This window comes from Crocuta crocuta, unplaced genomic scaffold (genome assembly GCF_008692635.1).
Source record: "Crocuta crocuta isolate KB4526 unplaced genomic scaffold, BGI_CrCroc_1.0 scaffold139, whole genome shotgun sequence".
In the NCBI taxonomy this organism is placed as follows: domain Eukaryota; kingdom Metazoa; phylum Chordata; class Mammalia; order Carnivora; family Hyaenidae; genus Crocuta; species Crocuta crocuta.
The window spans coordinates 11,475,263-11,485,192 of NW_027533258.1; positions in this window are offsets into that span (position 1 = coordinate 11,475,263).

Here is a 9,930-nt window from a genome sequence, read left to right on the forward strand (position 1 = left end):
CCCCCCCCCCCCCCCCCCAGCACCACAGGCGCCTGCCTATTGCGTCCTTTCCAGAACCTCCTGGTGGCCCCCAGTAAGGGAGAACGTTTGCACTGAAATGGTAGACAATTTCTGTTTATGTTTTATTTACTTTTGAGAGACAGAGAGACAGCGTGAGGAGGGAGGGTCAGAAAGGGAGACACAGAATCCGAAGACAGGCTCCGGGCTCTGAGCTCGACGCGGGGCTCGGACCCACGAACCCCGAGATCGTGACCTGAGCCGAAGTCGGACGCTCAAGCGACGGAGCCCCCAGGCGCCCCGATGGTAGACAAATCTTGATTCTCACAGGCAACTGCTCCTGGGAAGGTCTTAAAGGTTCATGTCTGGGGGGGGAGGTGCAGGGGAGTGGGGAGGGGAGCATGTCACCCTAGTCCCTGGTCCTCACGGGAAGGCCTTAGGACCCATGAACTGGTGACAGTGGTTCTCAACTGGGGGCACTCATGCCCCGCAGGGGACACTGGGCAGTGTCTGCGGATGTTTTTGTCACAACCGTGAGGGGTAGATGCTTCTGGAATCTAGCGGGTGGAGCCCAGGGATGCCAATAAATGTCCTGCAACGTGCAGGACCCCACCCCACCGTGACAACAAAGAATCACTCAGCCCAAAAGGCCAACAGCACCAAGGTTGAAAATTCTAAAGATTCTAGCAGCTTAAAAGTCTAGATCATGGTCCGTTGGGGGAAGCGCCCCACTTGGTAGCAGGATTTGCTGCGGGAGAGGGTTAGGGGCAGCGGCCGAGGACAGAGGGAGATGCTGATTTGGGGGAGACCTTCCCTGCCTGCTGTCCGTGACTCCTGTGGCGTTCGTCCCTGGAGGGAAGGCGGGCGGTCCCATCTAGCAGGGGGTGTGGGTGACCTTGATTCCGCAGGACCTCATGGTGGGGTGGGGCACTGGCCATCGCCAGGCAATGTGCTAAGTCGTTACCCCACCACATCATCTACTTACGGGGCAGCGGCCCGGGCCACGGGATGGCATGAGCCGCGAGGCTATACCCGAAAGCTTCTGACTCATAAAACTGCTGCTGTAAACTAATAATTAGACTTTGGAGTTTAGTCCTTGGTGAGCTTACGAATTCTTTTTAGCATGCCAGACCGTGTGCAATCTATACAAACAGTCTCTTAATCAGTGGGTTTTTTTAATTAATTTATTTATTTTAATGTTGATTTTGAGAGAGAGAGAGAGATAGTGCACCAATAGGGGAAGGTAGAGAGAGAATCCTAAGCAGGCTCCGTGCTGTCAGCACAGAGCCCGATACGGGGCTCAAACTCATGAACTGCGAGATCATGACCTGAGCCAAAATCAAGAGTTGGATGCTCAACCGACTGAGACAACTAGGCACCCCAGTCCATGTTTTTTTTTTTTTAATGTTTATTATTTTTACTTTTTTTGTTGTTAAAAAATTATTTTTGAGAGAGAGATAGAGACAAGATGAGCAGGAGAGGGTCAGAGAGAGAGGGAGTTACAGAATCCAAAGACAGGCTCCAGGCTCTGAGCTGTCAGCACAGAGACCGACGCGGGGCTCAAACCCACAAACTGTGAGATCATGACCTGAGCTGAACTCAGATGGTCAACCGACTGAGCCACTCAGGCACCCCTAAAAATTTGTTTTAATGTTCATTTAGTTTTGAAAGACAGAGACAGACAGACCGTGAGCAGGGAAGGGGCAGAGAGAGAGGGAGACACAGAATCTGAAGCAGGCTCCAGGCTCTGAGCTGTCAGCACAGAGCCCGATGCGGGACTCGAATTCGTGAATATGAGATCATGACCTGAGTCGAGGTTGGACGCTTAACCGACTTAGTCACCCAAGCACCCAGAAATCAGTGTTGTTGTTTTTTTAATGAACAAAGTAGTTGCTTTTCTTTAACAATATTCCTTATTAACATTTTTATTACCAAGGTGATATATGTTACATATAATGAAGGAAGATAATTCAATGATGTGTAACGAAAAATGTGATAATTTGTCATCATTCCTTTCCATTGCCTCCCCTGGAAATCATTGATGTCAGCAATCTGGTGCATATCCTTCCAGACCTTTCTGCATTCACTGCTTCCACCCTTCTTTGTAGTAGCACCCAGAAGATGGGTTGGAAGGTTACTGGAAAAGCCAAAGACTTGATTTCCAGATGATTGGTTCTCTTGAAAGGATACAGGATTCTGGGAGCTTCCTTCTTTCTGCTACACCCATGCCATAAAAAAGGGTTTTATGTGAGTTTGTCCTTCCCAGCTTCATTCATCCATGTTTCAAAGCTGAAATCCAGAGAGGCATACCCGGAGCAAGGTGGTGTCCAAAACAAAAGTTATGAAGCAAAAGGTTGTCACAGGATATTTGTCACATGCACTGCTTTACAGATGCGGGGCCACAGCTTTAAAATGACCCCGGATGTTGGGGCACCTGGGGGGCTCAGTCAGTTAAGAGTCCGACTTCAGCTCAGGTCATGATCTCATGGTCCATGGGTTTGAGCCCTGCATCGGGCTCTGTGCTGACAGCCAGCTCAGAGCCTGGAGACTGTTTCAGATTCTGTGTCTCCCTCTCTCTCTCTGACCCTCACATGCACACGCTGTCTCTCTCTCTCTGCCCCTCCCCCTACTCACACTGTCTCTCTCTCTCTCTCTCAGAAATAAATAAAACATTAAAAAATAATAAAATAAAATGCACCCATATGTTCAAGAAGTTTCTACTTGTCATGTTTGATGCACCTCCTGCGTGCCATTCCCCTCCCCACACCGTGTGCTCTGGGAAGCAGCTTCTGTACCCGTGACGTGACATGGCCGTGGGGCCGGGCCCAGCATGCGCACGGGACGCAGAGGGCAGTTTCGTCTCCCCGCTCCCCACCAAGAACGCTGCCGTTAATGGCTCCATCTACTGATCCCTTGGGTCTATCCAGCTAAGTAGTAGCTGTGACCTGTCTGTGGTTCTCGCCAACCAGGGTAGTTTGGAAAACTAAGTAAGTACAGGTCAGCACCTGTCACCCTCCTCATAATCCATCCGGTTATATATCAGCTGAGGGCGGCTCAGGAAATTCAGCATATGCCTAACTGCTGTCAGCCGTGTGGACGAGGCTTGAAAGAATGCCCGTAACAGACACCCTTTTCCAGGTCACACAAGCCATGGGAAGAACCAGCGAGGCGTCCGGGCTGTGCTCTGGGCACCCTGCCCTCGATCCGTGACCCAGCTTCTAGGGTCTTCCACGTGCTGCAGCCTGGAGAAAGACTTCACTGTTTGAACACAGTTCCCCCACTGCCCCCCATCACAGTTGATCTTCACGGCACAGGTGGGAAGGCTGAGGTCCGCAGAGGCCACGGGCAGTCTGGCCGGGAGCAGACATTCTCACAACCCCTGCTCCCCGCCTCCCAGGACGGTTTCTTTTCACAGCCAAGCGTAGGTGAGCGTGGTGCCCCTGCGTCGGATTCATAGGGAGCGCCACGCACAGACTAAAGCCAGAGGCGGGAGAGAGACAGCAGCGACATTTGTACCGGATTCTCCAGACACTCTCATTCCCAGAAGACTGTAAACAGCTCATTACACTTGCGAAGGTGTTATTAGGTGCGGAAGCGTCATCATGTCTTCTCCATAAATTGGCCCTTTATGGTCACGAAGTGCCCGTTATACATATGCGTGCCAGGCGGCACGGGCGCCTTGGAGGTTCGCCCCCGTGCCCTGCCTCCGTGCTGTCCTGTATGTCACCGACCCCGCGCTTCGTGGCTGGCATACGTGACGACGTTTTCTAGAAATGTCAGTAACAACTTCTGAAGGTTCTGTGCACCCACACCGTCCGGGACGCTGGAGCCCCGGCCCGGTGTGTACGCGGAGGGCCTCAGCCTGTGTGCACCGCCCTCGCCCTCCCCGCAGCCCTTCCCCAGCCCTGCCTCCAGCGCAGGCCGGCCGGGGTTGTGCGTCCAGTAGAGGTGTCAGTTTGTCCTGTTTGAAATATATCGTTTCCTGGACGAAGAATCCTTGCTTTCTTCCCCCATATGTTAAAAGCGTTACTCCAGTGCCTTCTTTTCTCTTTTTTTTAGCATTTATTCATTTTGAAAGGCAGAGCGCACACAGCGGAGGGGCAGAGAGAGAGAGAGGGAGACACAGAATCCGAGGCAGCTCCAGGCTCCGAGCTGTCAGCACAGAGCCGGACGCGGGGCTCGAACCCACGAACCGGGAGATCACGCCCTGAGCCCAAGCCGGACGCCCAACCGACGGAGCCCCAGGCGCCCCATCGTCTTCCTGTTTCTCACCGTGCGTTCGGACTCACCGCGTGTTCAGACCTGCGGCCCAGCGCACCGCGTCTCCCAGAGCCGGGCTGCGCGGTGACGTCAGTCCTACGCACGGCACGTTCTCGGGCGACGAAGCAGGAAAGCGCGGAATCACCCGAGGGCTCAGTCCCAGCGGGGGCAGGGCTGCGAGGCCGCCTCCCGCCCCCGGCCTGGCCTCTGGGGCATGACACGCCCAGCAGAGGTCAGGCCGTCCCCGCGGGCTGCGTCGCAGGCGCAGGCCGGCCGGGGTGACGCAGGAGCNGCCTGTCCCCACCGCAAGCCCGTGTCCTGGGTGCTCCCACGCCCCCGCTGCACCTCCCCTCACGGCCCCGTGTGACTTTTTTGGGGCGCTGCCTCGTGATCTGCCTCCGTGTCTCCCGGGGATTGGAAGCCCATCGAGGGGCCATCATAAAGCCTCTGTGGCCGCTGAGCACGCGTGGACCGACTGAGCAAGGGTGGGTTGTGTGGACACGGGCACACCCTGGCCGCTGTGCAGCGGGGCCGGCGCAGGACGGCCTCTCGGGGTCGGCAGGGGGCGCACCTGGAGGCGGGGGCTGGGAATCAAGGCACACGTGTCTGGGGGTGCGCGTTCATCCACACCGCGCGCAGCCCTTCGCGCCCCCTCCGCGCCCCGGCGAGCACGCGGGCAGGAGCGCCAGGTGATTCGGGCTCAGGCTCGTGCCTGCTGCGGGCCGGCCGGGAGGGCGCGGTCCGTGACGCAGGGCCGTCCCGGGTGACGCTGCAGCGGGGAGTCCGGACTTGCGCTGGCTAACCAGATGGCTCCGCTTGCAAACAGCAAGACACTCCCGAGCCTTCAAGACACCGCATCCCTTTCCGTAACCGACACCCAGCTCCACCATACCTGCTCTGGTTTGCGGTGCGACCTTGGAATGACCTAGCGAGCATCACCCGGACTCTGTGGGGCCACCAGAGCGGGCTGGCCGGGGGGGGGCAGGCGGGGCCCGGACCGCGTCCCCACCAGCCTGAGGTCTGTGGCCTCACGGTCAGGGAGCTCCAGACAGGGTGCGGCGGCCAGGCCCCAGGGAAGACAGGAGTGTCTGTGTGGCCCCCCGGGACCTCGGTCACCGGCAGAGGTGGGGCCGCCCCCACATCCCTCCAGCGGCTTTCCGTGATTATTAATTTTCATGTGTGGATAGTTTTATTTTCTGCTTGTTTGCATGTTCTCCAAGGATCCTTAAACGTTGCTTGATACCCTCATACTCCCTATTATTAAAACCGCTCGAGGCAGCCACAGCGTAGCACGTCGGACATGAGGAATGTCGCCGCGCATCAGCTCTCATGGACAAATCTGTCATTTTTCGGTTGAGTTCTGTGCTTCCCACGCATTCCCGGCGGTGGAATTACCACGGAAGAGCGGGTGAATGTTCTGGTGGCTCCAGCAACACGCATTGCCCGATTTCTTCCCTATGAGGCTGTGCTGACTGACAGGCCTCTGGGAATATGTTCATAGACTTTCCTGCTTCGACCACCCTCTGGGCTTCGAGACATGTCTGTCATCACTTCCTCAGAGCACGCGGGCTTCAGAGGGCGTGTCGCGGGCCCAGCAGGCCACTCCCCCAGGGTGAGGCACCGGCCAGCGCTCTGTGCTCGCCCTGGGCCGGGGGCCGGGGGCGTCTTCCACGTCCCAGGCTCTGCATCCCTCTGTCCGTCCCGCTCCACCTCCTGCTAAGGCCGGTCTGTCTGTGTCAGCCTTGCAGCTGCCGAGTCCGGTCTGTCTCCAGCTGCTAACTGGGCAGGCACGCGTCTGGTTCCTGGAAGTCCCAGGCAAGCTGCCAGCCAGACCCAGACACCGGCCACTGGCCTCTGCGGCCTCCCCTCCCCTCACCTCTGCAGGTGGCCTCATGTGGGCTGACCTACCGAGAAGTGGCAGGGAGTGACCAGGCTGTCCCTCCGTGACCCTCGCCAGGGAGGCGCGGGAGGCTCCCACCCTCACGACCGCTGGCCACACGGTCCCACGCGTGGGGACGCGTGGCCCAGCAGAGTCGGGGACTGGGGGCCCCAAAGCCCAGATGCGTGGGACAGCGATGGGACCCCTCGCCTGAAGGGCAGGGAGAGCTCACGTCTCGGGCAGAAAGCCCGCTTGGCCCCAGGGTGGGCAGGGGGCCACGGGCACTCTGTGGTGCGGCAGGCACGGAGCAGGCTTGGTGGCTGCCCCACTTCCAATGGCTCTGATGATTCTTGGGCGCTTGGGAAGATTTTAGAAAGGCCGCTAACTACGCAGACAGACGACGCCTTCGGTGAAGCCCTGCAGTTAGCGAGTCGCCGGGTCCGGGCACTGGACCCGCTGCGGCTTGTCGCTGGGGCCGCGGGAGCCCGGGTCTCTGCGGCCACCCCTCGGGCCCCGCGACAGGCTGCGGAAACCCGACGGGGACCCGGATGGCAGGTCCTCCCCACCCATTGTATTTACACTGTTAACACTCAGCTCTTTTACGGTTCTTATTATACCACCTATAACACATCTGGAACATGGAGAAAACAGTACGAACAAAATTCACTCCTACGGATTCGCCGACGAAAACCGCCGTTGTGGCTCCATACTGCCTTGTCTTCCGGTATGTGGCTGTGCGCACATCTGTGTTATTGCCCAGGTCGGACGGCGCATGCAATGTCGTGTCGCTTTGTTCACTTTCTGTTGCAGCATCCGCCGCCCGACGAGAGGCGCGCCGTGACCGCACGGCATGCAGAGCGCACACCGTAAACCCACACTGCCGCCCAGATGCCGTGCGTTTCCCTTTTCGGTCTTTCGAGGGTATAAAAATACACCGCAGGAAACCTGTTTTGACTACGAATCTTTGTTCCCGATTTATTTCCCTTAGGCTGGATTCCTCCCCACAGGCATACATGCGCATTTCTGTTTTTTCTTTCCATAAAGGCTGTACTGACGCACACCCACCCCTCCCACGCAACGACACCAGGGAAATAACACCAGGAAACATTTACTGATTTGAAAGGCGTTGTGTCTGCTGCCTCCTCCGAGTGGGTCAGCGGAGGCCTGGGGAGGGAGACCGGCATGTCCCTGGTGGCCCTGGGGTCGCCCCTGGGGTTGCCCCAGAACGCGCGGCCGCCTCCTAGCGACGGAGCTGAGTCCACACATCCGTTACCTGCTGGGACTCACACATGGCTGGGTGGTCACGGGCCGAGTCTGAGCCGAGCCGACGCCCGCATGGACCACGCGCTCGGCTGTGCCCTAGGGGCCACGGGCAGTAGGGAACATTCGGGGTCTGGGGAGGCCTCCCCCCTGCCTTTTCACGGAGCAAGGGCCATTTTTATCTGCCACACGTCAGGCAAAACCTTTGCCAACTGCCAAAGGGTCCACTTCAAGTCTAGCAAATAAGAGAGAGGATGGTGTGGATTACGTTATATTTAAAACAAGCCCACACAATGCCTGTAATTTTTCATTCTGACTCCGTGATTATAGCCCAGGACCGGCCGGATCATAGTCATCCCCACACCGACCCGCTGTTGGGACACATCGAATTAAAGGCTTTGCTGCAACTTGAGATTCTATTTTGAATGCCAAGCACTGGCAGGTAACGGGCCTCTCACAGGGCCAGTCTTGTCAGAGCCTCTCCCGGGCAGCCTGCGCGAAGGCCGAGTCAGCACCCGCCTCGGTCAAGACCACCGATGCGTGTGAGCAGACCACAGACGAGCAGCTCCCGCTTTGACGCCTCAGCCTCGGGCCTGAGCCCGGGGCCTGCTGAGCTGGGGGGGCTCCGGCCTCGGTCAGGGTGAGCTCAGCCTCTGCCCTCTGGAAGGTTCCCGAACGCTGCTCTGCCCCTGACCCTCATCTCAGGGCCAGACAGGCCAAGCCCTGGCCATTGGGGACAGTTGTCACCCTAATGTCTGTCCCACTGGGGACAGGTAGGCTGCCCTTGCCCAAAGGGGCCCGGTTCAGAAAAGAGAAAAAAATCCCTCTGTCTCTGACCCTCCCCTGCTCACACTGTATCTCTCTCTCTCTCTCTCTCAGAAATAAATAAAAACATTTTTAAAAATTTAAAGAAAAAACTCAAAGGAGTAGGAAGGGGCCAGACCCGTCCTGGGACCCCCAGGGACCACTTCTTGGCCCCACAAAGACACCCCTGAGGGAGGAGAGTGGGATTGGGGCCCCTGCGGTGCACAGCCCTGCCCCCACCCGGCCCCCACACCGCGCGGCGCCCTGCGTCCCGGCAGCGCTGCTGGCCCACGGAAGGAGGGCCCTTCCCGCACACCCTCGTTGCTCAGTCACCCCTGCCGGGCGGGCACAGCCCGCTGTCATCATCGCTGCTTGAGGCACAGGCGGTGGAGCCCATAGAGACATGCGCGGCTCGAGGTCCCCAAGTTCACACGTGAAGGAGAGGGCGCTGGAAGCCAGTGGTCCGAGCGCCCCCAGGCCACCCCGCTCGTCCACGGGCAGCCGGCCCGAAACCACCGTCCTCCTCGGGGCTGCCCCTTGGTGGGCCTCAGCCCAGGGCCGGGACCTGCCCCTCAGAGCACCTGCTGCACCCCCCCCCCCCCGCCGCTGCCCTGGCCACGCCCCAGGACCAGCCGGCTGGGAGACAGATGGATGGCTCCCTTCTGCTGCCTTTGACTGTCGCCTGCCTGCTGTGACGTATGCCCTTGTCACCGTCCACGGGACTCTCTACCAGGACCCCGGGCCAGGGTCTGCGTCCGTCTGTGCCACTAGTTTGATATCCGGCACATAGCAGGTGCTTACTGTTTGTTAAAAACACAGAAAGAAACAACGAAAATCTGCGGAAGTAAAACCATCCTTCAAAAGTCCGCTTAGAATGGATCCCAGGAGGGGCGCCTGGGTGGCTTAGTCGGTTAGGCGTCCGACTTTCGCTTGGGTCATGATCTCGCGGTTCGTGGGTTCGAGCCCCGCGTCGGGCTCTGTGCTGACTGCCAGCTCAGAGCCTGGAGCCTATTTCAGTCTGTGACTCCCTCTCTCTCTGACCCTCCCCTGCTCACACTGTCTCTCTCTCTCTCCTAGAAATAAAAAAAAATTAAAAAAAAAAAAAAAAAAGAAGGGATCCCAGGAAGCCTTTGTTGATTCACAGACTCAGTTAACACGTCCCCTTCCACACGGTCTGTCCGGCCAGAGGGCTGTTTGCTCGGGTCCAGCCTGGACGGCAGGGACAGAGCCTGATTCTTCCCCGTGACCCCATCCCTCAGCGCACGCCAGACACCAGGCAGGGCCAGTGAATGGAGAACTGAATCGCTCCTTGGTGCAGGGACCCAGATTCAGGGCACCCGAGCCAGCCAGCCGCCCGTGTCACCAGGCTGAAACCACCACGGGCTGCCGGGGCGTTTGCCAAGGACGGAACGAATGCTGAAATAAATCCTGTCCAAGAGAGCAGCACACCCAAAAGGTGTTCTATTTATATGAAAATCAGCTCCATTTTTAGGTGGTTGTCCTGCTTCCCCTCCCCAAGGGGGCCCTGCCCTCCCACAGGCCCCCTCCGCACCCCACCCCATAATCAGGGCTCTACCTGCCCCCATCCTCTCGCCTGATTGCTCTCTGGGGTTTTACCTCGATTGTAGGGTGTGAGCTTCCAGATGCCCCAGAGGCCCGTCGTGCCTGCCCCAGACTCCCTCCCTCCCTCCCTGACCTGACTTTCCAATTCCAGAATTCAAGAGCAGGCC